At 48.3% G+C, this 6,597-nt stretch overlaps 1 protein-coding gene across 6 annotated transcripts in view; it reads left to right on the forward strand.

Annotated features, from left to right (window-relative positions):
• Window positions 1-6,597, forward strand: part of ARL13B (ARF like GTPase 13B) — a 105,460-nt gene that overhangs the window by 32,033 nt on the left and 66,830 nt on the right. The gene's annotated exons all lie outside the window — the stretch shown is intronic.

The raw sequence follows: 6,597 nt of genomic DNA on the forward strand, positions 1-6,597 counted from the left end.
ACGTTTCTTTTACAGATAAGAATGCAATGTGTGTGTGTGTGTGTATAATATACCACATGGGATCTTGTATAAACAGATGGTGTTTGTTAAAATGTGCACTTCTTTAAAATAATATTATAGGCATGGCTTCTTGAACTTTTGTCATAATTTCCCTCCCATTCAGGTACAAGGGAGGAGGGAGCTTTTTTCTTTTGGGAAAAGTGCACAGAGAATGGTGCATGTTCGTAGTAGCATATTAGCCATGGCAATCTTTTTTTTCTTTCTCTGCTGTCTTGTTTCCACTTATCTCTTCCAAAGCCAAAGTGACAACAGAAAGTTCAGCTTTTGCAGAAAGCTTTTGGAAGAAAAAAGTTCTTCTGTGTGTTGTGCCTGAAAGTCAGCTTGATAAACATTATCTTTAAAAAGGCCTGATTTTTCAGAGGGGCTTCCTGGAAACTAGGCCCCACTAAAGTGTGTCAAATTAAAAACTTCTAATTACTAGTCATATATTTAAAAAAACCTTTTCCTGTGAGACGACAGAGTGACGTCACCTTGTCACTCTGCGTCCCACAGCCCCTCCCTCTGCTCTCAGCCACCATGCCTCCTCACCCGTACTTTGGCGGGCCGGAGCCATGCGGCTTCCTCCGCCCCCTTGTGAGGGGGGGGAAGCTGTGAGCCATCCCACCTTATGGCCGGGAGCCATGAGACCTCTTCTCTTGGTGGGGTGGCAGCTCCCTTCAGCCCCATCACACACATCCTTGTCTGAGACTTTGCACCACCAGCCCGTTCACTCATTGCGCTGCCAAGACGCTGAACCCCCAGCCTATTTTCTCACTCGGTCCACCAAGACCCCACATCCCAGCCTGCTCCTGCACCCTCCCCCCTGGCCAGACATCCTGCCCCCAGCTTGCTCCTGCCTCCTCTCTCAGCCACACAACTACCCCCCAGAGAAAGGGGGTTGACGAGCACATCCTAGTTGCTTTTTAAATGTAGATCTGTTTCTTATATAAATTGTTTATAATCACAACTACTACATGAAATCTTGTCAGGTTAGTGTCCAAAGGAGGAATTTAAAGAATCTTCCTGTTAAGAGTTGCTTTGGAATCCAAGTTTCTGATAATGCTTTAGCACAGATTTGCTTGGATTATCTTCCTAAACTAAAACAAGCTTTTACAATTAGTTTAATAGTTTGCTATGTAGCTTTATTAGCACCAAAAGTGACTAGATGGGATTCTAGCATAATTATCAGAGAAAACTAGCTACTCCAGTTTCTCTCAATTGCAATAGACTTTGATCTGACCACTCTGAATGTGTATAGATTTGCTTGGATTGTAGCATGCCCTGTAGGAATTTGGAAATGTTTCCAAGTTGTTCCTTAACTAACTTCTCAGTTGTATTAGTATTCTAAATTAGAACTGCAATAGGTCAGAGTTTTGGAAGCTGGAGGGTTCAATGCTACTAGAAATTACTACACAGGAGGGAGACTGAGTTGGGGGTGTAGATGGCTGAAGTGCTCCAGAGCAACCTATTTCTTCCCATTGCGGAAATGCATCTGCTGAGGTAAAGCAATGGGCTGCCTCTCATAAGTCATATGTCTGACTTTCTGCCTTTCTAATGCAGATGTTCTTGGGAACCAGTTTAAGTGTCTACTGAAGCTGGCTTAGGTAGCTCAAGCTTTGCTTCTCATCTTAGCTCCTCAGGGGACTGAAGGACAGTATGGGAGCGGAACAAAAATACCAGAAAGAGCAAAACAAAAATTAAAAGAAACAACAAGATAAGGGGAGATAAAGAGAACTGAGATAAAAGGATAAGATGAACATGGCTGGAGCCAGGTGCAAGTGGCGCCTGGAAGGCATCCAGCCATCAGTCTTGAGGTGAAATGATACAAAAGAGAAAAGTAGCTTGGGGATCTCTGCATGAGGCTCCTATCTAATCTTTGCTAGCAGTCTGAGTTGACCTTCATTGCAGGTTTGCAATAGATGAAGAGGTATTGTCTGTTCAGCCATAAACATCGTTTTAAAAGGCAGCTTCACACTGTTTGCAATGAATTAATTTTAGAACTTGAACATCTTGAGAGAGAGATTCCAAAGTTTTAAAAAGGAAAATTGTTCAGGTCATTTTGGCTACATAGGCACCATCAGGGAATATACTTAAAAAAAAAAATCCAGAGTACTGTGCTTTGCTATCATAGTACATAGAACACTTTTTTTCATGGCCCTGCTGTTGTTTATTGCCACATAGTTTTGTATGGAAATATCCACGTAATTGTATATGTTCAGTTCTGCTGCTCTGACTGCTTCTAGATTACTTGCACTTTGAGAGAAGCATTTCTTAAAATCAAGCAGTCTGAGATTAACTGGCTGAAGGCTGAAAAACCTGACTAACTTGGCAGCTTACTGGCATGTTCTAAATCAGGGATGAGGAACCTTAAGCCGCAGGGCCTGGATCCAGTCCCTGAGGCTCAGGGATCCCCCCACATTGGGGAACCCATGATGGTGCTCCAGCCCCCTGCCACCCACCCATAGGGCTGGAATACACAAAATATACTAGCCTGGGCCCCTCTAGGCTCTGCTGTGCGAGGGGAATGCGGGGAGTGCCTTTTTCCTTCTCAGTCAGGGGCTTCTCACTTGTGTGCAGCTCCCAACTGATTTTTCTGTGGGTCAGCAGCCCCTGACCCAAAAACAGTTCCCTCTCCCCCCCCCCACCCCCCGTTCTAAAGACTCGCTTTTCTAAATAGGAATGACTGGATAATGCTCTCTCTGTACAGGAATGGGTAGAGGGAAAGTCATGAATGTGGGAATGGAAAAAAGTATGGACAGTACATGCTGTTATTAAATTAAGTTTCTATATTTCTAATTGACATTTTCAGAAAAAATTGGTTACCTAAGTTAGGATGTTTAAAATGCATTTATTCAAGTAACTGTGCCATGAGGGGGGAGAAAATGGCAGGCTTTAAAGCCTGCTCCCCATGAGCACTGGCTCCCATCTGCCTGCCTGCCTGCCCCCTCTCTCTCCTCCTATGTGACTGCTTCTAATAGAGGCAACAGCAAGGGGTGGGTGAGAAGCTAGTGCATGTGAAGAGCTGACTTAAAAGCTGGCTCCTTTCTGCACTGCTGACTGCTAATGCCAAACATTCAGAAATACTGTTAATATTTCAAGCACCACGGGTAGGGCCTGCTGTGACCTTGCATTTTGTAGCAGACAGGTCACTATGATAACCTACCAGCTCCACTGGACAACTTGTAAAGCAGGATTATTATGCCTTTGGAGGGTCAGAAAAGGTTGTCTTTCCACTACCTCTGTTTCACAGTCTAGCAGAAGTAGAATTAAGTGCTGAGAATCTCTAGGTGGTACTTGCAGGAGCACAGATTGATTTATTTGTTTGTTTATTTGGTTTTTGTTTTGGAGTGTGAGATGTACAGAAGTAGAAGGAAAGAGTCCTTGAGGTGGGGAGAGTAAGCAGAGACAAACTGCAGTGTAAATGGGACCCACAGGACTACTTCAAAAGTTATCTTTGCAATATGGTAGCCTGCAAACAGTGAGACTCAATCTTCTTCGAGTGATTGCTCATGTGCATTGCAATATGTGTGCTTGCATGCCACATGCACGATCTGAGAATTTTTCCCAGAGTAGTACCTGTTGTGTCAGCTGTGGAGCCCCCTTGTCTGGTGCCTTCGAGGCGTGGTATATCTGACACCCTCCACCCCCATCCTCTCAGTTCCTTCTTATTGCCAGTGATTGCTCTGACAGGAGCCTCTTGCATTGCAAATGCTGATATCCATTTAGTTTAGAATAGTTCAGTTCTAGTTGATGTAGTTAGCTTGGGGGAGGTTCCCTCTCCACTTTATAATGCTTCTGACTAGGGTACCACTATGGTCAGGATTGTAAGATTCAGGGGAGGATTCTAGCACTAAGTTGGAGCAGGCATTGTTCCTGTTCTCGGTACAGGTTTTGACACTGCACCCTTTGGTATGCGCCAACACTGGTACCATCTTAGCAGTATCAGTGGCAACTACTGGTCCAGTAACCTTTTTGAATCCTGTGGGCCTACCTTCAGGCCAAGGACCACCCTCTCTAGAGCCGCGTCATGGGTGTTGGCACCCACTGTTGTCTACCCCTTACAGAGACTATTCTCTAGGGGTATGTCTACACAACAAAGTTAGTTCGAACTAACAGACGTTAGTTCGAACTAACTTTCATAGGCGCTACACTAGCGCTCCGTTAGTTCAAACTTAATTCGAACTAGCGGAGCGCTTAGTTCGAACTAGGAAAACCTCATTTTACGAGGATTAAGCCTAGTTCGAACTAGATAGTTCGAATTAAGGGGTGTGTAGCCCCTTAATTCGAACTAGTGGGAGGCTAGCCCTCCCCAGCTTTCCCTGGTGGCCACTCTGCCAACACCAGGGAAACTCGTATGCCCCCCTCCCGGACCCGGACCCCTTAAAGGGGCACGGGCTGGCTACAGTGCCCGTGCCAGGTGCAAGCCTGCCAGCACCCAGCCAGCAGACCCTGCACCTGGCACGGATCGAGCCACCCACCCGATGCCCCCCATCCCTCCCCCTCTTCCCGGGACCAGGCTGGCGGCTCCCGGGAGCTTGCCTGGGACCGCAAGAGGCGGGCACCCGCCTGGGCTAGTGCAGACATTGTGGACCTCGTCCACGATCTCCGCACTAGGCACAGGAAAGTGGCCGTCTAGGGCAGGAGAGCTGCCAGCCTGGCCACCCAGGAGCAGGTGTGCAAGAGAATCAAGGGGGTCCACTGAGACCCCCAACCCTGAGCCCTGAGCTTACAATGGCTATCCTGGGTCAGACCAAAGGTCCATCTAGCCCAGTAGCCTGTCTGCCGCCAGCGGCCAACCCTAGGGACCCTGGAGGGGATGGACCGAAGACAGTGACCAAGCCATTTGTCTCGTGCCATCCCTCTCCAGCCTTCCACAAACTTTGGGCAGGGACACCACTCCTACCCCCTGGCTAATACCACTCCATGGACCCAACCTCCATGACTTGATCTCACTTCCCTTTAAACTCTGTTCTAGTTGTAGCCTTCACAGCCTCCTGCAGCAAGGAGTTCCACAGGTTGACTCTTTGCTTTGTGAAGAACAACTTTCTGTTACTAGTTTGAAGCCTGCTACCCATTCCTTTCCTTCGGTGTCCTCTAGTCCTTCTCTATGGGAACTAATGAAGAACTTTTCTGTATGCACCCTCTCCACCCAACTCCTGCTTTTAGAGACCTCTATCCTGTCCCCCCTCCGTCTCCTCTTTTCTAAGCTGAAAAGTCCCAGTCTCTTTAGCCTCTCTTCATATGGGACCTGTTCCCAAGCCCTGATCATTTTAGTTGCCCTCCCCTCTCCCAGCCTTTCTCTTCCCCTCTCCCACCTCCTTTTCCCAGTCTCCCCCAGTTTTGTTCAATAAAGACAGATTCCATTTTGGAAGACATGTTATCTTTATTTTGTACATCAAGAAGAGGGGCTAGGGAAGGGTAAGTGGAAGGAGGTGAGGGAGGAATGGGGCACGAGCCCCCGATGGGGAGGACTGGGCTGGCTCTGCGGGTTTCTGGGGGTGGAAGCTCTCCTGCAGCCCCCCAATTGCCCCCTTTCCCCAGATGGCAGCCTGCGGCAAGTGCAGCCGTTCTGATGGCCGAGTGCTCTTATGTGCCCAGTGTGGGTACTCCGGGCAATCCAAGCCAGGACTGCTTTGCAAGCGGGGAACCCCTGAGAACTGTCTGTCCGGGGTGGGGGTCGGGTCCCTTTAAGCACAGCCCTCGGCTAGCCTGAGACAGCAGCTCCACGCTCTAAGTCCTCCTCTGATGCCCTGCCGGCACTGCTTCCGGCCATCCTTAACCCCGGTTCAGGGTCCACTCTGTGTGGACATGCTAGTTCGAATTAGCAAAACGCTAATTCGAACTAGTTTTTTAGTCTGGATCCGTTAGTTCGAATTAGCTTAGTTGGAATTAACTAATTCGAACTAAGTTAGTTCGAATTAACATTGCAGTGTAGACATACCCTAGGCGACCAAGAGTATGCACCTGTTCGTGTGGTGCCAAGAGTTGTGCCGGGGTCCCTTTTGGGGATGCAAAGCCTAGCTCCAAGGCTCTCCCCATGGTTTGCACAGTATGCCGGCAATGACTTCATCACCCAAAGTCTGAGTTGGGTGGAGCCGGACTCTCCAGTTCTCCAGATGGAGGCCCAGGAAGTCCCTACCTTACAGGCCACCTCATCCCCGGATGAGGCTGTGGCTGGAACCTTGACCATCATATTCCCTGCCTTGGATATAAGGGGCCACCAGGACCTCTTGGGAGAGGTGGCTCAGAACCTTGGGCTGCAGGCAGAAGAATAACAAAAACGCAGAGCCTATGATGGACATCCTCATCCTGGAGGGCCTTTCCAGAGTTGCTCCTTCCATTCGTCAGACTGATACAAACCCACACTAAGGTGTTGTGGCAAACCCTGGCATCCATACCCCTCTGTGGTATTACTTGTTCCCCCATAAGGGATAAGAGAACCTTTTCAAGCACCCGCAGATGGGGATTCCTGTGGTGGATGCTGGAAACCACAAGCTTGGACTGGTGTCCAAATCAAAGGATGTGAAGAAGTTAGGTCTTTTTTGGGTGCCTGGGACA

Source organism: Pelodiscus sinensis, chromosome 1 (genome assembly GCF_052426305.1).
Source record: "Pelodiscus sinensis isolate ZL-2025 chromosome 1, ASM5242630v1, whole genome shotgun sequence".
Lineage (NCBI taxonomy): Eukaryota > Metazoa > Chordata > Testudines > Trionychidae > Pelodiscus > Pelodiscus sinensis.